This window comes from Trichosurus vulpecula, chromosome 8 (genome assembly GCF_011100635.1).
Source record: "Trichosurus vulpecula isolate mTriVul1 chromosome 8, mTriVul1.pri, whole genome shotgun sequence".
Classification (NCBI taxonomy): Eukaryota; Metazoa; Chordata; class Mammalia; order Diprotodontia; family Phalangeridae; genus Trichosurus; species Trichosurus vulpecula.
Window position 1 is genome coordinate 50,163,237 of NC_050580.1, and position 27,509 is coordinate 50,190,745.

Genomic DNA, 27,509 nt, shown 5'->3' on the forward strand with positions numbered 1-27,509 from the left:
AGGACTTAGCACATGTCATTTGTAACTTGCGATCTCTGAGGGACTGGGAGGGGAAGCGAGAGGGGGAGGGGGAACTGGTGCTGAGAGAAATTACGAGCCGCCTGGGGTCGTTCTTTTAAAAAAATAATATATCTATTGAACCTGCATTATTAACGCAAACCCTAGCATGGGGGTGGGGAGCCTCAGTCTCTAACTGGAGTTAAAAGAGAGATGAATATATTCATTCCACTCAGGGTAATTGAGTGAACAATTGGAGTGTTTCTACAGCCCATAAAACCGCCTGATTTGTGGAGAAGGAAACCATCAGCCAGATTTGATGGAGTAGGAATCAGCAGGAGGAGGGACCAAGCCAGGGGCTGGGGACGTGAGGTCTGGAGGAGGAGGAGGATGGGGAAGCTAAGGCAACTGACTTGGAGCTAAGACTCCTGGCTTTGGTTCTTCATTAACCTTTCCTCTCTTTTATTATATCTTCTCTACTCTTCCCACCCACCCACCCCCAAAAAAATCTTGATATGGTCCCCTTCTCTCCAGTCATACAGATACCATCTAGGTCTTATAACCTCTTACTGAAAAAAAAAAAACCACATCGTCCTGGTTTCCAGTTCTCCCCTCTCCAATCCAGCTTCCCTATAGCTGCCGAAACAATCTTCAAAGGCGCAGGCCCCTCATCATGGCACTCCCCCTCAAGAATTTTCAGTAGCTCCTTATTATTCTAGGATAAAAATAAACCTTCCTCAGCACAGCATTTAAAGCCCTTCTGAGTGTCTTCATTCTACCTTTACATCATATTAGTCACCTTCAAACACTCCGAATTCCAACCAAACCAGCCTACTTGTGATGTCTGAGTTCAGGATCTCATCTCCCACCTCTGGACCTTTGCTTCCCCCCACCCCCTTCTCATGCTTGAAATGTACTTTCTCCTCACCTTCCCTTCTTAAAATCCTTGCTTTTCTTTGAGGCTCAGCTTACGTGTGATTTCCTACCAAAATCCTTTCTTGATTTATAGTTCACACTGCTAATTCTACAGACAAGGATACTGAGGCCAAAGGAAGTAGTGACTTGCAGTCATAGACAGGATTTAAACTCAGGTCTTTGGATTCCAGAAGCATTGTTCTATGTGGAGGAACCAGGCTTGGAACTCCAGGGGCATTATGTTCTGTGTGGAGGAACCAGGTGTTGAAGTGTTATGGCCACAGCAAGTCATGAAACAGTTATGGAGATTACAGGAGGGAGATTCGAATACATTGTGTTGTTAGCTAGGTCTCACTTCTCCAGCTTTCTTATATTAACTTATCTATTTACAGGTTTATATTAGAATGTAAGCTCCCTGAAAAAGGTATTTTCTCATTTTTCTCTTGGTGTATCTGTGCCTAAAAGAGAGTCTTACTTGTTGGATTGGATTTCTCCACTAACGCCTCTCTTATCTTAAGAGCTTAAAAGGACCTCATTTCTTTTATTTTTTCCTCTTTGAGGGCAGAAGGCAGGGCAACTGGGGTTAAATGACTTGCCCAAGGTCACACAGCTAGTAAGCGTGTCAAGTGTCTGAGGCTGGATTTGAACTCAGGTCCTCCTGACTCCAGGGCCAGTGCTCTACCCACTGTGCCACCTAGCTGCCCCCAACCCCCTCATTTCATATGCAGAAACTGAAGCTCAGAAAAAGCAAAGAGGCTTGCCTGGGGTCACACAGGTAGTTAGGAGAGAAGTGGGATTTGAAACCAGGTCTTCTGACTGCAAATGTTTTCCATTTCACCACAGGGGCGGACCAATTTATAGAATCACCACCCTTCACAAACCTTAAGAAGCTGGCATTCCCCCAACTCCAAACACTAGGCACCTCTCTTGCCTTGTATAAAGACCCTCACTTCCTTCCTGCGCTCCCACTGCCCTTGGGGTGACTTGAGGAAACTTGGAGGTTCTAGAAAATCTGTGAACTTACAAGTGGAGGAAGGGAAGCAATTTGAGCCAATCTCCCCAGATGTTAGTTTCCCCATTTGAGACATGGGAGCAGTAACCCCTTCTCTTCTAGAGATGTGGGAAAAATTAGCCCTGCTTTTATATTTTCCAGCTATTCGTAGGTTCTGGATCCTGGAATAATAAGCCTGGAGGGGATCTGGGAGATGTAGGCAAAGCAAGAGTGTCCAGAAGCTAATCTGTGAATAAGGACTCAGGGCCATCTGGAAACAGACTGCCAGCTCCCCAGGAGATGAGACAGGCTGAAAAATCACGGAAATCTATGTTCTTTTCCTCTCCCTATATAAATCGTCAGTCATGTAAGGCATTTTAAGGTACTATTTATGTATGGCACCTTGTACCATATTATAAATGTCAAATATCATTATTATTGAGTAGCAATGAAAATACTGGATATAATTCCATTGTGAATGAATCAATGGACAGGCATTTATTAAGAACTTACTCTGTGCTCTAAGAATCATTATTAAAACGAAACTCTAATACTCCAAGGATATGGGATTTTATCTATTTTATCCACCTTCCATGATGGAAGTCACACCATTCTATCCCATCCTGTGTTCCTGTAACCAGAACATTTCAAAATGTGCTAGCTAATGCTCTGGTGACAAGCCTGGTTGCTCCACCTAGAAAACTGACTTTCAAGAAAGAGGATCCGAGTTCAAATCCTACCTCTGACTGTAAGTCATTCTACCTCCTTGGGGCTCGCTCTCCTCATCTATAAAAAGAGGGGGTTGGATTAGATGGTCTCTGAGGTCCTGAGCTGATGAGCTGGAGCCTTAATGGGCAGGGTGTCAGACCTGCCAAAGATTCCATTCCACTGCCATGCATGACCTTCTGCTACAGGAGGAGGCATCTGAGAGGGGCTTCCCTGGATGGACCCTGACAGTGAACTGGATGAAGGCTAACTGTGTAGTAGGAAGCTAAATAAACAATATTATAAACATATCATATGCTATGGTTATAGTGGTGTAGTGGGTAGAGAGAGGCCTGAAACAGGTTGGCTGTGTGACGCTGGGCAAATGACTTAACCTCTCGGTGCTCATGGCCACTCTTTCTGACTATCAGAAGCAGAGCGGGTCCTCACCTTCCTTAGTAGAGGGATTGTTCTTATTTTAGAGTTCTTTATACCAACTAAATCACAGGTCCAGTCCCTCCTCCTATGATAAATACAAGTTAATATAATTCTTAATGGATAATATGGCTAGCTTCAGTGTCAAGAAGTGGGTTCAAATTCTGCCCCTAATGTATACTACTGAGAAACCAGGTACCAAGTACTTAACTTCTGAGTGCCCCTAGGCACTGTAAATTCTGCTTGTTACAGAATGTACAATCTGCATTCGTGCAGAGAATTTCCATGGGAAGGGTTCCTCAAACTGATGATATTTGCACATCTGGATCTGCCTCTGTCTGTGTTGTGCGTGTGTGTGTATGTGTGTCTGTGTCTCTGTCTTTTTCTGTTTCTTTCTATCTCTGTCTCTCTCTATGTCTCTTTCTGTCTCTGTCTCTGTTTCTCTCTATCTGTGTGTCTTTATTTCTCTCTGTGTCTCTGTCTCTCTGTCTCTTTTTCTGTCTCTCTCTGTCTTACCCTCCCTTCCTTTCCCCCTCCCCTATACTCTGACTCATCCTGGCTGTGTCTAGGTGAAAATCGTTTAAGCTTCCCGATCCTCAGTTTGCTCGGACTAGATTCAGCCCATCAAAAATCCACTGGTAGAGAGTTCCAAGAGTCCTCCAAATGCCAGGCCCTCTGCTAGGAGATAGGAAGCCAAAGATGAAGAAACAGTCCCTGCCCCCAAGGAGCTTACATTCCTATACATCCACAGAAATAATAACACATTCTACTTACCTCAAGGAGCTGTTGGAAGGAAAGCCCTTTCATGGGATTATCGACTTGGGAACCACCCAGTGTAGTTTTGAATTTAAGGACCAGGGACATTAGCGGACTTACCCAATGTCTCCCAGACAACAGTGGCAGAGTCAACATTTGAACCCAGGTTCTCTGACTCCCAATCCAGTTCTCTCTTACTGCTGCCAGTTGCTAATATATTATCATTCAGTATAATAGACTAGGTCCTATTTGCCACATTGGGACATTTGAGAGCCATTGTCATGGGCACACAAAGGTCTAATCCTTTTTCTCAGGGAGCTGGTCAATGTCACCCCACCAATTACCTGGTCAGAAGCTTCTGTATTCTAGTTCTCCTAAATGAAGACTGAGAGCAAACACTTCCTCTGTCAAACACAGGGTCCTTTCAAATCCACAGGATTGGTTCCAAGATCTAAGCATTTACCATCACTTTATTATTTTATTGGGTGTTATTGGTAGAAATTTTTAAAAGATCATTTGCCTGAAAAAAAAATGAAAACTGATTTTAAATTAAGAAAAAAAAACAAAGCTAGAAAGCCACATTGCAAAGGGTCCTGGTGGGTTTTGGATCATCTCCATAAAGAAACCAGATTGTTTGAGCCATGTTAGTGGGTAGCTAAGTGGGTCAGTGGATAGAGCACTGGGCCTGGAGTCAGGAAGACTACTCTTCCTGAGTTTAAATTTGGCCTCAGACACTTACTGTGTGACCCTGGGCAAATCATTTAACCCTGTTTGCCTCAGTTTCTTCATCTGTAAAAGTGAGCTGGAGAAGGAAATGGCCAACCACTCCAAAATCTCTGCCAAGAAAATCCCAAATGGGGTCATGGAGAGTTGGACACTACCAAAAAATGACTCAACAAGAACAACAGTGGTAAGGAAGGAGGACTTCTGGGATACCCCAGACTCTTCCCCTTTGGACACAGAAAGGGCTCTCTGGGGTGGGAGAACAGAGTTGGCATGACCTGGTTAGGAACAGACCCTAAAAATTCCAGGGCCCTGAATCAATAGTTTCTATTTGGGGGAATAATTCCAATCCTGAACCCCAACTCTTGCCCTAGAGGTACTCCTAGAAATTGCCATCCCAAAGTTTTTCCCTCTAAATAATGATGACTAGGGAGAGGTCACTTCATGGTTGGATTTTCCTCCCTAAAACTTTGTTTAAAATTACAGTCCAAAAAAGACATAAAACTCTACCCCAAGCAAAAATAAAAATCTACCCTGTAACAATGTTTGGTGCTAAATGGGTGTGCCGATTTTGGAACTGGAAGTAAAATGAGGCAAAACGGAATCCTATACCCAGGAGGACTGGAGAGGAAAAAAGAGAGGCTTTTAATAGTACCATGATGTCATAGTCTTTGGAGCTGTCAGGGACCTCAAAGGTCATCAGAATAATCCAGTCTCATCATTATAGACATTAAAGCCAAAGCAAGTGAAGCGTTCTGCCCGTGGTCATACAATTAGTAAGAAGCAGAGCTCAAATTTGAACCCAGGTCTTCTAACACCAAATCTAAGCCAGACTTCGTACTGACACTTGACACTCTTTGTTTCTCTCCTAGTGCAGCTGACCTATATAGAACCATGTGTACTGGCTCCCCCCTCTTCCCCCCTTAATTCAACAAACATTTACTGAGTGCCCACTGGGTTCAAAGCACCGCACTCTGGAGGCTACAGAGATGAATTAAAAGCAATCCCTGACCTCTGGAAGCCCCCAGTATAGAAAGGGAAGTGAGGGGGGAGCACACATAATAATAGTACAAGGCAGAATGTTGAAAATGTCAGTGGAGGGGTGTGATCACAGAGGGTTTCAGAAGAGAAAGAAAACATCTCTGGCACAGGATGGTCAAGAAAGTCTTAATGGAAGAAGTGATGTTTGAATCAGGTCTTGGAGGTTGGGTGAGAATCAGATAGGCAAAGATCAGGGAGGATTTCAGGTGGAGAGAATGATGTAGACAAAGCGAATTTCCAGGATGCTGTCAGGCAATGGTGAGAGCCACAGTTTGGCTCTAAAGAGAAAAAGGGAACCAGATGCCGGGAAGAGTAGGTTGGTACGCAGTCGTGGAGGGCCTTATGTGTCTAGTTAAGGAATCCATGTTGGGTTGTTGGGTTTTTTTTTTTTCCAGCAAACAATGGGAAGACACAGAAGACTAATAATGAGCAGGGAGAGTGACGTGACCAGATCTGGACATTAGGAAGATTAACCCAGAAGGAAGGATTGTGGAGGAAACACAGAAGGGAGGATGGCCAGCTTCAGAGGCTGGCACAAGAGTCCAGACATGACACAAGGAGACCTTGGGCACTCCCCGTAGGAATTAAAATGGATCTCCCGCAATTGAAGACCAATCAATGATGTCCATCTCCATCCTCCCCTTTCCCCTTCCTTATGCTGCTTTCCCTCAAGGAGGACAACAGGAGATCTACTCCTTCCCTCTGAGATGGGGCGGGATGGGCTGAGGGTTTCCTCCTTCCAAGGCGGGGGGGTCATAGTATAAAAGAGTATCCTAGTGAGAGCAATGCTGAGCCCAAAGAAATGAAATCATGACGATGATGATGATGATAGCTAACATTTAAATAATGCTTTCTGTGTGCTAAGTGCTTTACCATTAAGATCCCATTTGATCTCCACCCCCCCAAAAAAAACAACCTTGGGAGACAGGTGCTATTATCACCATCTCCATTTTACAGATGAGGAAACTTAAGCAGACAAAGGTTAGGTGGCTTGCCCAAGGTCACATAGACAGTAAATGCATGAGGCCGGATATAACCAGATCTTCCTGGCTCCACGTGCCTGGAACTCCATCCTCTAGTAATAGGCTGATAATAAGTCCACTGATAACGACAGAATTTCAAACACTGTAGCAAGATGATGAAAGAACCAAACCCCGATCAGCATTTCGGTGTGTGTCAGGTGTTTGGAGGGGGTAGGGGTTGGGGAAGATTTTCATTACCCATCCCATCACACCACATTGGCAGCTGTCTTCTCTGCTTAAGCATAAGGTCAGCTCTGCCTCAAAGGGGTAACGTCATGAAAAGAGCAGTGGTTTTAGGGTTCAAAGGGCCTAAGTTCAAATTCCACCTCTGATGCGTGCTACCCGTGTGACTTTGGGTAAGCCATATAACCTCTCCGGGCCCCAGTTTCTTTGTCCGTAAAATGAGAGGGATTGATCTAGATGCCTCTGTAGTCTCTTCCAGCTCTAAATCAGCGGTGCTAATGGAGTGTCTGCCATGGGGATAGGAACACAGGAAAGACATTTCCCGAATGTCCTCAGCTTGTGAGAACATCTGAGCAGCATGATGTGAGAGAAGTAGATGGAAACATTTTTTTTAATAGAGGAGAAAATTGGCAGTCTCCTCCAGGAACCTGCTTTCCTCATGCTTTCTGAGGCACAAAAGCCCTGAAGTCCGGCCAGCCAACCTTTCCAAACAGGCAAGCCCATCTCCTGTTCGGAAATGTGTCATGGGAGTGGGCCTGGGGCCACTCAGCGGGGAACTTCAGCTGTTTCAGAGGTTAGGAGTTCAAATCTCAGCTTGGTCTCCCCCCAGCCCACTGGCAAGCTCTGCATCCAGATGGGAGCCAGAGAAAGGGGCTGAAATGAGATCTTACCTTGGAGGCTCCAACTAGGGGTGGGGCAGAGAGACGCCAGAGCACTTCCATGGGAAAAAAGAAATTGGGCCTGATGCTTCATTTACTCTTTGGTGGAGAACTATTAGTGCTATGATCTCATAAAAGTGCTGTCCATATATTTCTCCAAAACCATCATCTATGTTTCAATGAGCAGGTTACTCCAGGCAAGAACTTAGGGTCATAGGATACTAGATGTTGAGATGTTAAAAGACCTTAAAACCATCAGATCCAACCTCATTATTTTATAGATGACTGGAGCACAGAATAGTTCAATGACTTGCCCAGGGTCACAGAGCTAGCAAAGTGCCTGAGGAAGAATTTGAGCCTAGGTCTTCATGACTCCAAATTCAGGAACCTATCCACAAGCAATGATAGAAATAGCCAATGGTCAACACCAAACCATTAGTCATAGGTGGAAGACTTCCCAGAAAGGGAAACACACCCTAAGAGATCCTTTGAATCACAGAGTGGAAAATTTTGATGGGCTTATTTAGATCAGACCCCTGGCTTGTACAAATAGGGAAACCCAGGTTCAAAGGAAAGAAGAGACTTCCCTAAAATCAAATAGTAGGTTTCTGGCAAAGCTAAGACTAAGATCCAGGAGTTTTTTCACCCATTTCACAAATTTGTAACTGTGTTCCTGGGGAATTTCATTTTGGTTTTGGAAAGGGCCTGTAATTTCTTTGGTATAAGGAGTTCTCAGGGAGAAACTCCCTCTGCCGATACAAATCAGAATCTTCTTTACAACTTACAGTGCTTGGGGCATAGAGACATCAAGTGACTTCCCCAAGGTCACACAGCCAGTATGTGTCAAAAGTAGGACTTGAACCCAGATTTTCCTGGCTCTGAGGCTGTCTCTCTATCCACTGTGCCATACTGCCTTTCCTGAGGAATAGAATCTTGGACTATTAGATCTATAGATTCTTAGCATCATAGGGTCTCAGAGGTGGAAGATGCTTTAGAAGACTAATCCAACTTTTACTCAAGGTAGGAAAACCAGCATCACTGACCACAGGATATTCAATTTCTGCTTGGATACCTCCCATGACCACCATCTTGACACCTCACAAAGTTCATTCTTCTATTATTGGACAATTCTGAATGCTGGAATTCTCGTGACTCCTCCCAGCTCTCTTATCCCCCCCATCCCACCTCCATACTATTGGTCCTCATTTTGCTCTCTGGAGTCACAAACAATGGGTACTCCATCTTCCACAAAGCAAACTCTTAGCTAGATTAATGTACCACCATTTCTAGACATGGTTCCCAAGGCCCTTAGGATCTGGGGCAAACTTATCCCCCAGTGATAGAACTTTATGGCATTCTTTCAGGTCATTGGTGTTCCCTTTACTGTTAGGATAACTTGATAGAAAGAAGTCTGCAGTAGGGAGCATAGGGGGACACCTGGACCACTTCTCAGGTCAGGAGTGGGAAGTGAGGAGTCAGCAAGGCTGGCTGGGACCATGGAGATACCCCTAGACAGGAACTTAGAGATTACTTAATCTGACCCCTTCTTTTACTGAGGAGTAAACCTTAGCTCAGTGCAGTGAAGTGACCGTAGGATCAGAGCCAAGAGTCAAACGTAAGCCCTCTGTCTGCAAGGTTACCCTGTTGCTTCCTACATTGCTCTGATCATGAAATTCTACTCCAAAACATTAATTCCTCCCCTTTGCCAAATAAAGTCCACGTTCTTAATCCTGCATTTCAAGGTCTTTCACAATTTGGCCACAGCCTATCAGTTTTACCTGCCATTTACATGTTCTGTGTTTCAAACTAAATTAGCAGGCATACCCTTTTCATCCTGCCCCCTGTCATAATACAAACTGGCATTTATGTAGTGCCTTGGTATCCTATACAAAGTACCCATGACACTTGGGGTAGGTAGGTGGTGCAGTGGATGGAATGCTGGATTTGGGGTTCAGGAAGACTCATCTTTGTGAACTCAAACAGGGCTTCAGGGAAATAGCTGGGGAAAGGGAAGATGTAGGGCCCTCTTACTGCATGCTCAGCCACCTCCCCATCACCACCCCCAACAGCCAACAACTCTCTCCTTCCAGAAAGCCAACGCTTTCTCCTTTCCTTCCTTGAGCTGGAGTGTTGAAGAAGACATTGAAACTCCATATGGTGGTGATTCACTCCCACTTTTCCAAATGGGGCTTGGCAAGCCTGGGCATTAGGTTTGAGGAGCTGAAATATTCAATCCTACATCTCTTCTGCCATCTCTGATGAGGATAATGATCTCCAGAATGGAAAGGTCAGAACAAGCATAGACAAGAAGGAACGGAATGGTGAAAAGAGAGTAAGGAAGTACTGAGCTACCTTGCATAAGTTAATGTCACCAGATTCAGATGGGGGGGAACACCTCAGGCTCCTGAAAGAATTTACAGATGAGATTTTTGAACTCCAGTTAGTGATCTGTAAGAAAGGATAGAGAAGTACCCTTAGATTGAACGTGGGCAAATATCAAAGCTATTTCCAAAAAAAGGGAGGAAGTGGATTCTGAAAATCTGGCGAGCTGAAATATCTCCTGGAAATTTTCTAGAACAGAATATTTAGCAGATTGTCTATAAGCACTTAGGAAGGGAAGTGGTAATCACTAGGAGACAACATGGGTTTACTAAGACAAAATCCTGCCAGATTAATCTGATTTGCTTTTGTTTTTTGTTTTTTTTTTTTTGTCAGACCAGGAGAATGTTATAGAATAGCATATATAAACTTTGGCAAGATATTTGATAAATTATCTCAGAACATATATATATATATATACACACACACATATATATATATAAAACACATATATACATAGGTATGCACACTATCTATCAAAATGTATATTTATATATACATCCATTCATATATATGTATATATATACGGCATTAGGATATATATGTATATCCATGTAAGTATGTATGCATATGTTTTTAATTTGTGTATAAGATGGAGAGATCTCCATTGGACCATAGTTGTAGGAAGGCAGATTTATAACTTGTTGAAAGACCATACCAAAAGAAAATTGAGTAATGAATTAATCTAACCTTGGGTAGGAGTGGGGAGAGGTAGGAGTGAAGTCAGACAGAACTGTGACCTTTCCTGTTCAATGATTTATCAGCAGCTCTGATGAAGATGTGGAATGCATGCTTATCAAATTTTTATCTGACAAAAGCAGGGAGGGACATTGTCATTGAGTGACAAAATTGTGGTCCCAATTTTTAAAATTTAATCTAACTCTTTTCATTTAACAAGCATTTTGTTCTCTCCCTCTCACTCATTAAAAAAGAAAAGAAAAAAAAGCCTCTTGTTATAAGTATACAGTCAACTCATCTTGGTAGTATAACTCTGTAATCCCTGTTACCAGGAAGGCTCGTGTTTGAGGACAGGGATGTAGTTGGTTAATATTCCACAACCAGCTTTCTGTAAACGTTCGCACTGAAAATTTAACAATTGGCTCTCTCAGGTGGGTCTGAGCTATCTCCAAAACATACCTGACCATTTGAACCCAGGAATTCTGAATAACAGTGGCTCTGGTGTCTGCACTAAGTTTGTCTAATACGGTGAGCCCCCAGGATCAAGAGCACCATCGTGTTGTCTAAGGTGAGGCCAACTGGCCCAGAGTGGAAATGGAACTGGCCAAAAGCTCTTTCATTCATACTCATACATACATACATACATACATGTGTGTGTGTGTATGTGTGTGTATGTGTAAGACTGGGCCTCCCTATTTCACTTGGGCTAGAAGTGCAGAGAAACTACTCATTGGCCCTATCCCACTCTGACTGGCATATACATACATACATACATACACATGTGTATATATACATGTAGGCAACATACATATGTATACACGCACACACATATATATGTATGTGCCACATGAGAAAGGGTTGGAAAAGACTGGGGAGAAAGCCATTTCATTGTCCCCACATATTTGCAAGGTGACCATTTGAAAAGGAATTAGATTTATTCTATTTGGCCCAAGAAGGCAGAGCGACAGACTGAGCTCTAATCCTAGCCACAGACTGAGCTCAGCCATATACTGACCTTTAACCTTGGCCCAAGACTAGATTCTAACTCCAGTCCAAACTGATTCCCTAACCCTGGCCCCAGATTAATCCTTAACCCCGTCATAGACCATCCTTTAATCTACACCTTAAGCTCTAACCCTAGGCCAAGACTGGGTCTTAAATCTACTTAGAGAGTAACCCCTAACCATGGCCATGACTCATCAAGAAAGTGAATAATCAGGTTCCTAACTTTCGGATTTAACTCTTCCCCAAACACTTTCCCATCAATTGACTCATCGGAGCTTACAAAAGCCCTGAGAAGTCAGCATTGTTTGCGTTTTTAAAATGAGGAAACAGAAACCCGCAAGACTCACCCTAGGTCACACCACTGGATAGGGCCTGCAAGGGCTAAGACTCGGTTTTCTTGGCTGACCTTTATAGGACTAGGCTGACTCGTAAACCTCTGTCTGTTTAATGTTCTTACATAGCCCCCTTTTTCCCCACAGCCTCATAGATTCTGAGCTAGAAGAGACCTATTCCAACCCCCTCATTTTACAAACGAGGAAACTGAGACTCAGAGACCCCAAGAATAAGCAGCAGAAGGAGGATTTGAACCCAAGTCCTCTGCCTCCTAATACAGCATTCTTTCCCTTATACTACTGCCTGTAAAAGCAGATGTCATATCTTTGCGGGAATCAGTAATGAATTCTGGAACTTGTGGGGACTGAGTCCGTGAAATTGAGCTGACATTGAAATGAGAAGCAAGGACCCAGGCACTGAATCTCAGATGAGGCCCTGGGCTTGGGTCCCAGCCTAGAGAGGGAGAGCATAACCTTCACTTTCTCAGCGTCCTTGCGTTCCACATGCCCCCCACTCCTTCCTCTCCTCCTTTCTCCCTCCCCCCCCCCCAATCCTCCCACCAAATCAGCCAGGGAATGGGCTTAGGGAGGGGCCAGTTCCAATTAACTAACACGTGTGGCCTCATGGGAAACGCAAGGAGCCCCTCCTGACACTGTCAATGAATCCTCACCTACCACACCAGATGAATCCAGATCCAGACTAGTTTTTGCCAGATCAGAAGGAGAAGCAATTCACCTTCAGCTTTTCATTAACGATCCCTAGTCCAATCTCTCTAGAGGGCTGTCCCTCTTTCTGCCAGCCTCCTAGGATGGATGGGCTATCACCCTGGGGGTCCTCCTCCTCCCCTGGGGATGGGTATGTTTCTCATTAGCAGTGAGGTCAGAGGGCTTGGGAGACCAAGAAGTCCCAGGCAAAAAAAAAAAAAATCCATTAAAATTACAAATGATCTCTCCTTGCGTTGATTCTTTCTTCTTCACTTTTAAAAATTTGAGAGCCAGGGGATGCAATGAAATGGGTGCTTACTAGTCCTGGAGTCAGAAGACCTGAGTTTGAATTCTGACTCTAAGAACAACTGGATAACCCTGGACAAGTAACACAAGCTTTCTCTGTCTCAGTTTAGCACGATCAGTGGAAAGTACACCACATTTAGAGGCAAAGGACTTGGGTTTGAATTCTGCGTCTATCACTTGCTACTTGTGTGATCTCTGTTGTTGTTCCGTCGTTTCAGTTGTGTCTTACCCTTCGTGACCCCGTTTGAGGTTTTCTTGGCTAAAATACTGGAGTGGTTTGCCATTTCCTTCTCCGGCCCATTTCACAGATGAGGAAACCGAGGCAAACAGGGTGAAGTGACTTGCCTAGGGTCACACAGCTAGTAAGTATTTGCTGGATTTGAACTTGTGTGATCTAGGTCAAATCATGTAGCCGCTCTTCCCCTTTAGGAGTTGGGCTCTTTGGGCTCTATAGTCCTTTCAAGCCCAAATCTATAATCCTATGGTTCTATGATCTGAGAAATGGGGTAAAAAGACTCATACTACCTCGCAGGGAGTTGGTGGAAAACACATTCTAAACCTTCAATCTCTAGTTCAGTTCTGGCCACCATATTGTAAGAGGGCCATTGGCAAGCCCAACCACTTTGAGGGGAAAGCAGCCAAGGAAGCTAGGTCTGGAATACTGAGTCAAGGCGGAGGGGATGGGAAATGCTTAGCCTGTAGAAAAGGCATAAAGGGCACATGACAAATACATTGAGGGCTACCCTGAAGAATCCAATTCAATAGGTACACTGGATAGAGTGATGGACTTGTAATCAAGAACCCCCCGGGTTCAAATTCCACCTCAGACACTGGCTAGCTGTTTGATTCTGGGCAAGCTCCTTAATTTTTCTGGGCCTCAGTTTCCTCATCTGTAAAATGAGCTGGAGAAGGAAATGGCAAAACCACTCCAGGATCTTTGCCAAGAAAACCCCAAATGAGGTCATGAGGAATCAGACACAACTGAAAAACGACAACTGCAAACAATAGTGAAGTAGGTGGCCCGGTGGATAGAGCACTCCATCTGGAGTCAGGGAGACATGAGTTCAAATCCAGCTTCAGATACTGCCTAGTTGTGTGGCTCTGGGCAAGTCATTTAACTTCTGTTTGCCTCAGTTTCTTCCACTGTAAAATGGGGATATTAATAGCACCTACCTCCAAGAGTTGTAGGTTGTGAGGATCAAATTAGATGATATTTGTAAAGTGGTTAGCACGTAGCAGGTGCTATACAAATGCTAGCTATTATTTAAGTGTTCAAGCAGAGGTTAGGTGACCATGAGTAAAGGATAATAGAGAGAATATTACTTCATCGTATGTGGGTGAGATGAGCTTTAAGGTACCTGCCCATTCTAACCTTTGGTGATTTGTCCAAGATCACACTGTTCCCTCCCACAATCCAGCCACACTGGCTTAGTTGGCCTTCTTCATACATTACATTCTATGTCCTTTCTCTGTAACTTTACACTGACTGTCCCCTCCTTTTGAAGAATGCCTTTCCTGGTTGCCCCCCTTCCAAACTAACTTGCCTTCATTTGCATATATCACAATTTTAAAAAATAAGTAAATGTTGTCTCTTCCATTAGAATGTAAACTTCTTGAGGGCAAGGACTGTTTTACTTCTGTTTCTGTATTTTCATAGTCTAGAGCAGTACCCGGCACATAGAAGGTGTATAATAAATGCTTGGTGACTGATGACTTAAAAGGGCATGGCAGAAATGGGACTAGAACTCATATCATGATTCTCAGATGTAGATACTTCCCACCGGGGCACAACAGTCAAGAAAACTCCATCTATGACTACAGGGTGGTACTCCGGGAGGAAAGTCCATCTCAACTCAACTCAATTCAACTCAGTGGGAACAAGTGGAAGGAGGGGTGTTGAGTAGATAGGGACTGGCCAATGGATCCTGCCCTTATGAGCATGTACATACTGCTCCTTAGATAGCATACTCACTTGTCCTTCTGAGCTTACACAGGTGGTGTTCTCAATCTGCTTGGTGGTGGTAAGGAGGAGTCTTGTATTGGCCTCTGAACTGGGACTTAGAGGCAGACAAAAGACTCTCATAGAGGCAACTGGCTTTCTCTCCTGCCTGGCAGGTTCAAGTGAGGAGGAGATGCCTCTGGGTAGAAAGAGAAAAAGAGGCCTTGGGTCTTTATCTCCAGTTTAGACTTGGCACGTGGCCCATGAATAAGGGCCTTTGTTCTTTGTGTATTTTTGTTTGTTCTTTCCTGTTTTTGGTGAAGGAATGTCCCACTAGGTTTTGACCTTGTGAACTTCCAAAGGTGGAGAGATCCAGTTAACAAAGACCTAGAGTCTATGTAAGGTTTTTTTTGTTTTGTTTTGTTTTTTGTTTTTTTTTTTTAGGACATCTGAGTCCAGTGAGGATGGTAGTTCCTAGATCAAAGGCAGCCAAAAGGGAGCCATGTTGATCCATCAACTGGCAGTGAGCAAGGGTTGGGGAAAACATTCCCCAGAGTTTGTGTATTAAACTACACACGTATTAAGTGCCTAATATGTGCAAAGCATGGATGACACAGGGATGAATAATGGCAGAATCTCTAAGAACAGCAAGTTTACACTTTACAGGAGGAGGGGGGAGAAGGCTACTGCATGTATACAGATAAGTATTATCCAAGGCAGGATGTGATAGGAGCTCAAGAAACTACCCAAAATTCTCTAAGTCAACTAGAGACAATGAAGGCCACAGCTGGGCAGTATGAGTGAATGGAAGGGGATGTGAAAGATGTAGCAGGGGCCCGATCAATACTTCTTGACAACTGATTGGATATAAGGTTGAGGAAGAAGGAATGACCAGAGGATGAGGCCCAGTCAGTTTTTAAATCTTTCTTTAGCTTTCAGGGACATCTAAAATACCAAGACCTTAACTGACCAGAGGGGCCTTCTGAATGGGTGAAAAGAATCCCGGAGATTATGCATATTTCAGTTCCTTCCAATCCCTCTCACTTTTTTTTTAATGGTGAACACCTGACAACTTGGAGGGATGAGAGATTCAGTTCTGTTCTGTTCTTTCCAATTTCATTTAAAGTCATAGAATGTTTGAGATGGAGCATATCTAGTACAGCTACTTTATTTTACAAACAAGGAAACTGAGGCCCAGAGATGTCACACAGCGAGTAGTAAAACTGATATTTGACCCCAGGCCCTCTGACACGACTAATTTAAGATCACCCAGAAAATTTGTGACAGAGACAGGATTAAAATGTGCGTCTCCTGAGTCTGAACCCATATCTCTTCCAAGAAGCCTTCCATGATGACCTCCCCCCTCCCAACATCACTGACTACCCACAGTTAATGATTATATTGGATTTAATACTGGATTATGTATAATTTTGTCTTATTTCCAAATTTTAGCACCCCAATTTCAGGGTTTTTTCCCTCCCCACTCTGCCACATTGTTGGACCTTTGGTATTTGCTTCCTGTGTCCCAGGAGATCACAGTAGAAGTCTGGCTACCCAACCTGTAGCCCTGGCCAATCCATAGCCCCTGGGGCTGGGAGCGAGCCATGAGGTACAGCTTCCAAGGGAAAGGCTGAACAAGTCGATCTGCAGGATTTGGCCCTAGCCACGCACTAAAGCGCCTAGGGGAACAGGCGAGATGGCTGCTTAGGTCTTTAGCTGCTCTAATTTCTATAATTTCCAGTCATCATCCCCCGACCATGTTCCCTCTTAAAATGTCAGGTGTTGGCTTCTGGAGAGACAGGAAAATGACTTTCAGGGGTGAGGGAAATCGCCCCCCTCCCAGCATCTGGGGAAGAGAGGGAGAAAATTACCCTGGGCCTGACAAATACAGAAACTATAAAAGTCTCCTAATGGAACAGACAATGGAGGAAGGAGAGAGAGCCGAGCCGCTGTAATTATGCCACAGGTGAATTGGTATTTCTTTCTTTCTTGCCATAAATGGAGAGGGAATTAATTCAGCCCGTTTAGCCCGGAGGAATTTTGAGATTATTCCAGCCCCTTTCTGGATGGGGAGGAGGAGGAAGAGGGGGGAGGGAAGAGGAAAGGATTGAAAGAGAAGAAGGGAGAAAAGGAGGAAGAGAAGGAGGAGGGAGGAGGAGGAGGATGAAGAGAAGGAGGAGGAGGAAGCCCCATCTTTGAAGCTTTTCCTTACTTCAACTGGGGTGGGAGGAAGGGGGGAAGGGGTAGGGAGGAAAGGAAGGAGAAAGACAGCAAGGGGAGGGTGGGAGGGAGGGAGAGCTGGGGCAAACTGCGGAGACACGCCTGCAATTTCTAATGAGATCCCGCAGGGCCCCCTCCAAGAAACAATGGAGATGAGAACCATAAAGCTCCGAGTGACATTTGCATGACATGATGTTGGGGGGCTGGCAGCCTCCTCCTCCTCCTCCTGATGCCACCCCCAATCCTGGTCCTCTGAAAGCCCCTTAAACTTAGTCCTTCCTTTCCTGACCTGGGACCCTTTCTAGAGAAAAACATCTCGCCGACTGTGACTCATCCTCGGTCATGACCTGGAAGAACAGATAATTGAAATCCTGGCCTCCTATTTTGACTTGAGATTCTAAACCCCACCCCTCATGAAGGGGCGGACAGCTCCTGAATGAGAAAACAGATTTGATGGATCCGAGCTTATGCTCACAACTGTGTGGGGTTGTGGAAAGAGGCAAGATTCTGAGGCAGACAAGATGGGTTTAAATCCTTTCTCTGTCCACCTGTGTAACACCCAGGAAATCACATCACCTCTCCAGCAGCCCTCAGTTTCTCCACCCCTAAAACAAGAGAATTTAGGCCAGACAGCTATAAATTTTCTTCTATCTTAAAATCTGGCTTGAGTTCAGATTTTGACTTCCATTTGCGTAATCTTGGACAAATCACTTAAAATCCCTTTTCCTTCATCTGGAAAATGAGGGGATTGGACCAACCGCCCTTAAAAGTACCTCCCAGCTCTGAGTTAATCATTGCTCTTAAGGGTTCCCTTCCCCTGGGCACACTTCAGCTTGTCCTTAAATGTTGTTAGTACACAGTAGGTGCTCAATAAATGCTTGGTGACTTGCCTTAATGGGCATTCCATGTTGGACATGGCTTGAACTAGATGGATGCTGAGCTCCTCTTACCTCTCAAATTCTGTGATTCTGGGGTTGTTCTCAATGACCTCGAAGGTTCTTCTCCTAACATTCTGTGATCGGCTCTACATGGCCCCCTGTTTTTGAATATCTTTACCCCTTATCCTCAGTCCTACCCAGGCAAACCCCAACCCACCGTACTTCCACAAGATGTGTCTTCCTCTCCTCCTTCTATGCTGTTGGATGGAGGTCTTGCATGAGAAACAGAAGACGGGCAAGAGGCATTGAATGGCAAACTATGAATATTGGGGTAGGAGATTGGAACAGAGCTTTAAACAGGATTTTATATTTTATCTAGTAAGTGCTTGAGTCAGGATTTGAAACCTGGGCTCAGGGACCAACAAAATGTCTCTCTTTTACCTCAATGCTTCTTCCTTCTACATGGCGGGTGCTTAATAAATGTCTGTTGGTGAAATGAGGGCAAGGATCTTTTTGTTACCTAAACTCTAGATCTTCTCTAGTGGGGAGTAGGACTTGCACAGAATGGGCCACTTATTCATTCAATTATAAAGCATTTAAAATGGATCTTTTCCATGCTAGGAATTCTGCTGGGCTCTGGGGCTACAAATATCCCAACAAGACAGTCCTTGACCTCAAAGAGCTTCCATTCTTCTGGGGAGGATACAACATATACATATGAGTACAAAATATATTCAAAGAAAGTATAAAGTAATATGAAAGTTGAGGAGTGAGGAGAGTACCAGCAACTGGATAAGTGAGGAAAGGCTTCCTAAGGAAGGTGGTGCTTAGTCAGTCAACAAGCATGTACTAAGCATTTGCGTGTGGCAGGCATTGTGCTAAATGTTGTCACTGCCTGGGATACAAAGAAAAGCAAAAACCAGGTCTCTACCCTCAAGGTCTCATGGCCTAATGCAGAAGACAATATTCAAACAGCCAGGAATTCTAAAAGCTAGGGGTAAAGAGGGTGAGCATTCCAGCTTTGGTGGGGGGCAGCCCATGCAAAGGCAAAGAGGTGGGAGATAACTTCTGGTATGAAAGTAGCAAGTATGTAGAAGGAGCCTGGAAAAGTTAGTATGTTCATATGTTCAGTTGTTTTAGTCATGTCCAACTCTCTGTGTCCCCATTTGGGGTTTTCTTAGCAAAGGCGCTGGAGGGGTTTGCCATTTCCTTCTCCAGCTCATTTTACAGATGAGGAAACTGAGGCCAACAGGGTTAAGTGACTTGCCCAAGGTCACACAGCTAATAAGTGTCTGAGGCCAGATTTGAACTCAGGAAGATGAGTCTTCCTGACTCCAAGCCCAGCATTCCAACCACTGTATCACCTAGATGCCCTTTGATAGCCCCTAATTCAATAAATGTTGCTAATTGAAAACACCGTCCCACGAATGCTTATGAAGTTCTGTCTGCTGGACTAGACTCATTTATCCAGGCAGGATGGCGGTTTAGAAAGCCAGCCTAAGCATCGCCCTTCTGGACTGGGGCCGGTCCCAGTGCCCAGGATAACTCAGCTCTGGTGAGGGTGACGAAAACCAAGAGGCTGAACCTACCCATTTCCAGGCCAGGCCCATGTCTGTGGCCCAGTTTCCTAGGCTGGGCCTTTCTCCCTCCAAACCTGCTCCTGAGTAGCTGAGAGTGGGGGTGGGTTGAGGGGATGGCAGATATTGTTTTAATCTTCCTCTTACCCGTGATTGCTTTTCAGCGACCCCAGGGCCCACTGGGGAAGGCAGATTCGCCCTCTAGATTGCTTTCTATGTTTCTAGGCTGGGAGACAGGCCGGGGCCTGGCCCATCTCAGCACTGCATTAATCCAACTGCAAATGAGATTTCATAGCCTCAAATGAGATTAGCTCCCGAGGATTTCCAGGCTCTAGGGAAAGGGCAGACAGACAGACAGACAGATAGCAGCAGGCAATCAGCCAGCAAGGAGACATCAGAGAGGAGGAAAAGCTAGAGGAGAGGAGAGAGGGTGGGGGAGTGTCAAACAAGAAGGGAAAATTCAGCTTGTATCAGCTGTTCTGGGTCACTGAAGCTACTTTCCTCCCCTCCCCCCTTCCCACAAGGTAACCCGACTCCCCTCCTCTTCCCCACCCCCATCCAGCTTTGACTCCCTTCCCAACCAAGGGTCTCAAGTTGAAACAGACCTTAGGAGTTCATCTGGTCCAAAACCTTCACTTTATGGAGGAAATCACTCGGGCCCGATTTTTCCTCCATACGATTCCCCTTGGTGATCTTATCTTCGCCTATGGATTCAATTATCATCTCTCTACTGGTGATTCTTCAGTCTCCTTACTCAGCCCTAACCTCTCTGCTGACCTCCAGCCCAAGTCTCCAATTGCCTATTGGACATCTCCAACTGGATGTCTGGTAACATCTTAAACTCAGCATGTCCAAAAGTGAACGCACTATTCCTTCCCCCAAACCTTCTCTTCTTCCTGGCTTTCCTATTACCATTGAGGTTATCACCCTCTCTCAGTCACCAAGGCTCACATCAGGGTGTCATCCTCAACTTTCCACTGTCTCATCTCCCTTGTCCAATCTGTCACCAAGGCCTGTTGATTCTCCCACCGTAACATCTCTCATATACTGCCTGCCCCTCTTCTGCTTCCACCACCACCATATTGTAGGCCCTCAATGAAGAATGACTGTTGCAATAGTCTTCTGGTGCGTCTACCTGCCTCAAGTCTCTCCCCAATCCAGTCCATCCCCCATTCACCTGTCAAAGTGATGGCCCTACAGTGTAGGTCTGACCTCTACTCAGTAAATTCCAGTGGCTCCTTATCACCTCCAGTCCTCACTTTGGGGTTCAAAGCTCTTCATAACCTGCCCCCCTTTCTAATCCTCTTACACCTTACACTCCCCACATACTGTGTGACCCAGTGGCTGAATTTGGTCTCTTTGCTGTTCCTCTGACAAAAATCGCCATTTCTCAGCTCTAGGGATTTTCTCTGACTGTCCTTCATCCCTAGAATGTTCTCCCTCCTTATCTCCACCTCCTGGCTTCCTTTAAGGCCCAACTAGAATCCTACCTCCTACAGGAAGCCTTTCCTGACTCCCTCTGCCCCTCCCATTCTTTTTTTTTCTCCTAGTTTTTTTAAAATTAATTTATGGAACAAAACAATTATTCCATAGCATGGTATAATAAAAAAGATGATTGCACATGAAACTGCTAATCTATTATGTACAACTTGCTATTCCTATTAAATATATAATAAAGTTGTCATGTAAATTTCTTTTTCTTCCCTCCCTTCCTCCTCCCCTGCCCTAGAGATGGCTACCATTGAACACAAATAGGTGTATACATATATATATATATATATGTATATATACATATATATGTAAATTTTTTCTATCCATACTTCTATTTATCAGTTCTTTCTCTGGATGCACATAGTGTATTTCTTCTTATGTCTTTTGTAGTGAATTTGGGAATTTATAATATGGCTTATTCCCTCAGTCATTCTTTAAACACTATTCCTGTTACTGAATACAGTGTTCTCTTGGTTCTGCTCATTTCGCTCTTCATTATTTCATGCAAGTCTTTCTATGTTTTTCTAAGATCATCGAGCTCATCATTTCTTATAGCACAGCAATACTCTTAATTCTTGGCAAAAATACTGGTGTGGTTTGCCATTTGCTTCTCCAGCTCATTTTACGGATGAGAAAACTGAAGCAAACAGGGTTAAGTGACTTGCCCAGGGTCATACCACTGGTAATGTTTGCCGCTGGATTTGAACTCAGGTCTTTCTGACTCCAAGCCCTGTACTCTATCTACCAGGCCACCTAGCTTTGTCCCTCTGAGGGCAGGGACTGTCTTTTGTCTTTGTATCTCCAGGGCTTATCACAGTTTCTGGCATATAGGAGGTGCTTAATAAATGTTTATTGACTTAAAATACTTGCCCAAGTTTACCCAGGTATTAAGTAGAAGAGTCAGAATTTGAACCAAGTACTCTGACCTCAAGTCCTGTGTTCTTGCAGAATGTGGACACCTCCCTACAGTGGTGGGGATGCTGTGATCTGAGAAATAAAAATTAAAAAAAAAATCCTTGCCCTGGCACAAAGGAAAGAAACTTGGATTTGGGAGTCAGAAGACTTGGGTTCAAATCCTATCTGTCACTTGCTATTTGTGTGGTCTTAGACAAGTCATTCAAGAAAGCCTCAGTTTCCTTTTCTGCAAAATAGAGTTTAATTAGAAACCCCTATAGTCCTTCCCAGGACAGCTAAATGATAAAGTAGATAGAGCTTTGGGCCTGGAGTCAGGAAGACTCATCTCCCTGAGTTCAAATCTGGCCTCAGATGCTTCCTAGCTGTGTGACCCTGGGCATGTCACTTAACCTTGTTTGCCTCAGTTTCCTCATCTGTAAAATGAGCCAGAGAAGGAAATGACAAATCACTCCAGTATCTCTGCCAAGAGTCTCAAATGGGGACATTACTGAAACAACTGAACAACAACAGCAACAGGTGTCAGGAAAGGTTCTCTTTCCCATGGCAGGGCTAGCAATGGAAAGATGCCTGGGAAGGACCTGAGTTTGAATCTCTGTTTGGCCACTTGCTTCACGACCCCGACCAAGTCAGCTCAGCCTTCTGATTCCCCATCATAAGCCTGAACCTGTGATCCTATAGTTCATGATTTGTTGAATGAATTAAGCAAAGTCCACGCAGGAATGCAGTTGAGAAAATCTGAATTATATTTTACGTGAGACATTCTTCTTTTCTTACAAGGTTGTACCCCTCCCCCCAGGTCCATTACTGCCAAGTCTTTAGGCCCTGTCATTGAGCTGCCCAGCTGGCAACATCTCTGTTTAACGCTTGACAGCTGCCGTGTGACTTGCCAAGGAAGAGATCAGACTGAGTGAAACCCTCCTTCTCCTGACCCCCAGGAACCCTTTGTTACCCATTAGCAGAGAGATCATTTATCAGCTGGCCACTTCTAGACTTCGAAGATACAGGGCTAGAGACAGGCCCACCTGCAGCACCAGTGCCTGGTCTCCCAAAGCATCCCTTATCTTTCCTGGTCAGTTGTAACAGATCAGTCTTGGGGTAGAAGCTGTGTCTTCTTCAAGTTAGAAGGGCAAAAGGCCATGGCGTAACCAGTGGCCACATGTAGTTATCTTTAAGAACTATTTTAGGGAATCTACCAGGTGTCGCAGTAGATAGAGCATTGGCCCTAGAGTCAGGAAGAACCTGAGTTCAAATCTAGCCTCAGACCCTTACTAACTGTGTGACCTTGGCCAAGTCACTTCACCTCTGCTTCAGTCTCCTAAGCTATAAAATGGGGTATTAGGAGAGGAAAAAAAAAGCATTTAGAAGGTCTTGGCTGGGGAGAGGCACCATGGTATTATGACTATAGGGCCAGTCTCAGAGTCAGAGAGACTTGGGTTCAAATCTTGCCTCTGGCTTCATGACTCCAGGGCAAAGTCTCAGCATCCAGGACAGGTACTGATCTGCATTCGTAGAGTTCCCTGTGCCAAGGAAATCACAGGTCTGCACCTTCCCCATTCAAGAGAAAATATGAGAGTGGGAGACTGAGTTCAAACTTTTAGTAATAATAAATAAATAAACATTTATTAAGTACCTACTATGTGCCAGACACTGTGCTAAGTATTGGGGACACAAAAAGAAGCAACATACAGTTCGAGGAGCTTACAATCTAATAAGGAGACAGGAAACAGCAGAGGCCTGAGCTCTGGGGAGTCTGTTCTGATGTAGAAAGTGCTACCCTCAGGAAGTCCTGAGTTCAGATCCTGCCTCAGACGCTTACTATCTACGTGACCCTGATCAAATCATTTAACCTATCTCAACATCAGTTTCCTCACCTGTAAAGTGGGGAAAATAATAACTGTCCCCTCCCAATAAGAGGCGATAGTCATACAACACCTTGCAGTCTCCAAGCCCCGTATAAATGTTAGCCATCATTGTTATCATATATTGAGGGATCCGTGGCTCAGCAAATCCCCTTCCTGCCTTCAATCTCTGGGGTATGGCTGATGCAGCACGGTGGTGCCAGGCAGAGAGCCTCAGGCTTGCAATCAGAGCTTTCCCAAACATTAAAGATCCATATACAAATACTCATTACTATTCTTAGCTATGAATAGTGACAAAATTCTGGGCAAAGACTCTGGAAAAGGGTGATTGGGGTGGAGAAGAGCCCTAAGATCATGCCATTTTGAAGGAACTAGAAATGCTTACCCTGGAGAAGACAAGAATTCTGTCCATATAGGATGAGTAAGGGGAGTGTGATAGTTGTCTTTAAGAATGTGAAGGATAGTTATGTAGTAGAGAGATTAGCTTTGTTCTGGCTGGCCCCAAAGGGCAGAACAAAGGCATTCTTTCAAAGACTTTAAGTCACCTAGGTTTCCCTTCCATATTTTATTGTTTCTAAGTTGAATATTCCCCATTTCTTCCATTAACGGTCAGTATGGCATGACCTCAGCCCCTACCTTGTCTGGGTTGCCCTTTTCAAGATGCTCACCAGCCTGTCAAGGTCCTTCCTAAAGTCTGGCACTCAATCTGGACATCAGGGACAAGATGTGGTCTGGGCATGGTGGAGCTCAACAGAATGATTTGCTCCCCACCCCTGTGTAGGACTGGTGAAGAGAGGAATGGACTCGAAATCAGAAGGACCGGAGTTTGAATCCTGCCTCAGACATGTCCTAGCTGCATGACCCTACACAAGCCATGGGCCTTCTGTGAAATGAGGGGTTTGGACCAAATGACCTCTTCAGTCCCTTTAATTTTCAAATAAATCCGGGAATGTGTTTTTCAATTGGACGTTCTCCAAGGAAACAACTGTATCATAATGGAAAGAGCATAGGGTGAGAGCTGAAAGACTTACAGTTATGTCCCAGTTCCATATCTGAGTCGTATCATCTGGGACCAGTCCCTGACTATCTCTGGACCTCAGTTTCCTCATCTGTAGATTGAGAAATTAAACTAGACACTCTCTAAAGTCCCTCTTAACTTTAAAATTATGGGAGCCTAAGAGTAGCTTTCCTTTCTTGGGCCCAGATCTTCCACTTATCTGAGGATATCCCAGGAGGCTCCCATTCTATGTCACAAAGTCAAAGAGAAAGAGCCTTGCATGCTATACCAGAGATTCAGGTTGAGATGGTGGATCCGAATTGCATTGGCTACTTCTGAGACAGGAAATATAGAGAGCGGAGGCAAGAGGTCATGGAGGGGGCACTGACCCTAGAGGCAAGTGTGAGTGGGGAGATGATTGGGGGATCAGGAGCCGTAGATTTAGAATTGAAAAAGACCTCAGAGGTATTTTAACCCAGCCCCTTCAAATCCATTCATTGATCATGTCTGAAAATCCTCAATTCTTTTCCAGGGTTAAGCATCTTGGTCATTCTAATTTCTTGGGTACCATGCATCCACAAGAAGGGAAGCAGTTCTCTGTTTGTTGATTGGTTAATATCTGTCCTTTAAGGTAAAGGAACTACACCCTCCCTTCCACTCTAGCCCATTACAAACTGAATGTCATGATTTTCCCCAAGTTGTGGTACTAGGCAGTGAACAGCAAGCTTCTGAATGCCCTTCCAGGGATGATGTGAATGTCTATGGCATTGTATTGCTCAAGGGACCATGGTGGTGTGCCCTCTCTTACTCTATCTAGGGCAGCTCTGCTTTGCCCTAAGGTCAGAGACTCAGAGCCGGGAGGGACATTAGACATCATCTGGTCACCTCCTCATTTTACAGACGAGGAAACTGAGGCCCAGAGGAAGGAAAAGGCATAGGCAGAATCACACAGCCAGGCAGCGGCCGAATGAGAATCAAAGCCACATCCAGCTGGACACAGGGGAACATTTTTGCTTGCTAGGGGTGGGGAGAGGGGAGGGAGAAGTCACAATGGAGCACAGGGCTGGCGACACACATCATAGGCTTCACTATTGGACAGAAGACCAGCTCCAGTGTGGCTCGGGTATCAGGCTGGCTGGAGGGGAGGGGCAGGGAGAAGCAGCACAATTTAAGAGAGCCCAGGGAAGCATTGATTTAGAAATGCTTGTGGGGAATTCAGAGCCTCTTCATTCCCATTACCCCCTCTGGCTGTTATTTCGAGGGGTCTCTGGAGGGAGATAAAGCTGCCTCCCACTGCCCCGCCCATCCATCACTCCTCAGGAAGGGCTCTCAGCCCCAGAGAAGCTCACCATTCTCTTCCTCAACAAGATTTCTTGCACTAGCTTGGGCAGGCCAGGACCCCCTCAGCCCTGGCCCTCCAGGCTGAATGAACCTGGAGGTAAAGCAAGGCAGGGATCAAGAGTCTTGGGTTCAAGGGTAGAAAAGATCAAAAGATCCAGAGTCAGATGAGATGTGGCCCTGGATCTTGCCATTGGCACTCACTGTCTATGCGTCTAAAGACAGGACACTTTCTTAGCCTCTCAGAGGCTCAATTTCTTCATCCATAAATTGGAGATAACAACTGGTATTATTCACAGGGGCATCGTAAGACTGAAATGAGACCATAGGATCCTGAAGGGACATTGGAGGTCCCCTAGTCCAAGCCCTTCATTTTATAAAGGAGAGGTTAAAAGCCATTTACAAGGTCATACAAGTCAAAACTGGCACAGCTGAGGCAGCATTAGAACTCAGGTCATCTCACTCTGAAGGTAATATAGGTAAAGCAGTCCAGAAACTTTAAGGGCTAATAACTAATGTGTATAGTTTCTTTTTCCCTACATTTATTTTAATTTGTGGAACAAAATAAGCATTTCCATAACACAGTATAACGAAAAAGATGATTGCCCATGAAACTTCAAATCTATTATGTACAACTTGTTATTCCTTTTAGATATATAATAAAGTTATCATGTACATTTCTTTTTTCTTTTTTCTTTTTTTCTTCCCTCCTCCCACCCTAGAGATAGTTACCATTAGACACAAATACATATATGTACACATACATGTATGTATGTAAAATTATTCTATAGCTTCTTTTCGTTGTTATTCAGTCATTTTTCATTCTTATCTGATTCTTTGTGACCCCATTTAGGGTTTTCTTGGCCAAGCTACTGGAATGGTTTGGCAATTCTTTCCCCAGATCATTTTATAGATGAGGAAACTGAGGCAAACAGGGTTAAGTGATTTGCTCAGGGTCACATACCTAGTAAGTGTCTGAGGCTGGATTTGAACTCAGTGGGTAGTGTGCTGGGCCTGGAGTCAGGAAGACTCATCTTCCTGAGTTCCTAAGTCTTCCAAAGGTTTATCTTTTCCATGTTGCTATTGTATAAATCACTCTCCTGGTCCTGCTCGCTTCACTCTGCATCTGTCCATAAAAGTCTTCCCAGATTTTTCTGAAACCATCCCTTCATTTCTCACAGCGCAACAGTATTCCATTGCATTCATATACTCTAACTTGTTCAGCCATTCCAGAATTGATGAGCATCCCCTCAGCTCCTAATGCTTTGCTGTCACAGAAAAAGCTGCTATAAATGTTTTTTGCACATCTGGTTCCTTTTCTTCTTTCTTTAATCTCTTTGAGGTGTGGACCGAGTAGCAGTATTGCTGAGTCAAAGGGTATGCACAGTATAGTGACATTGGGGCATAGTTCCAAATTTAGACCCACTACTAGAACAGTGCCTAGCATACAGTAAGCACTTAAT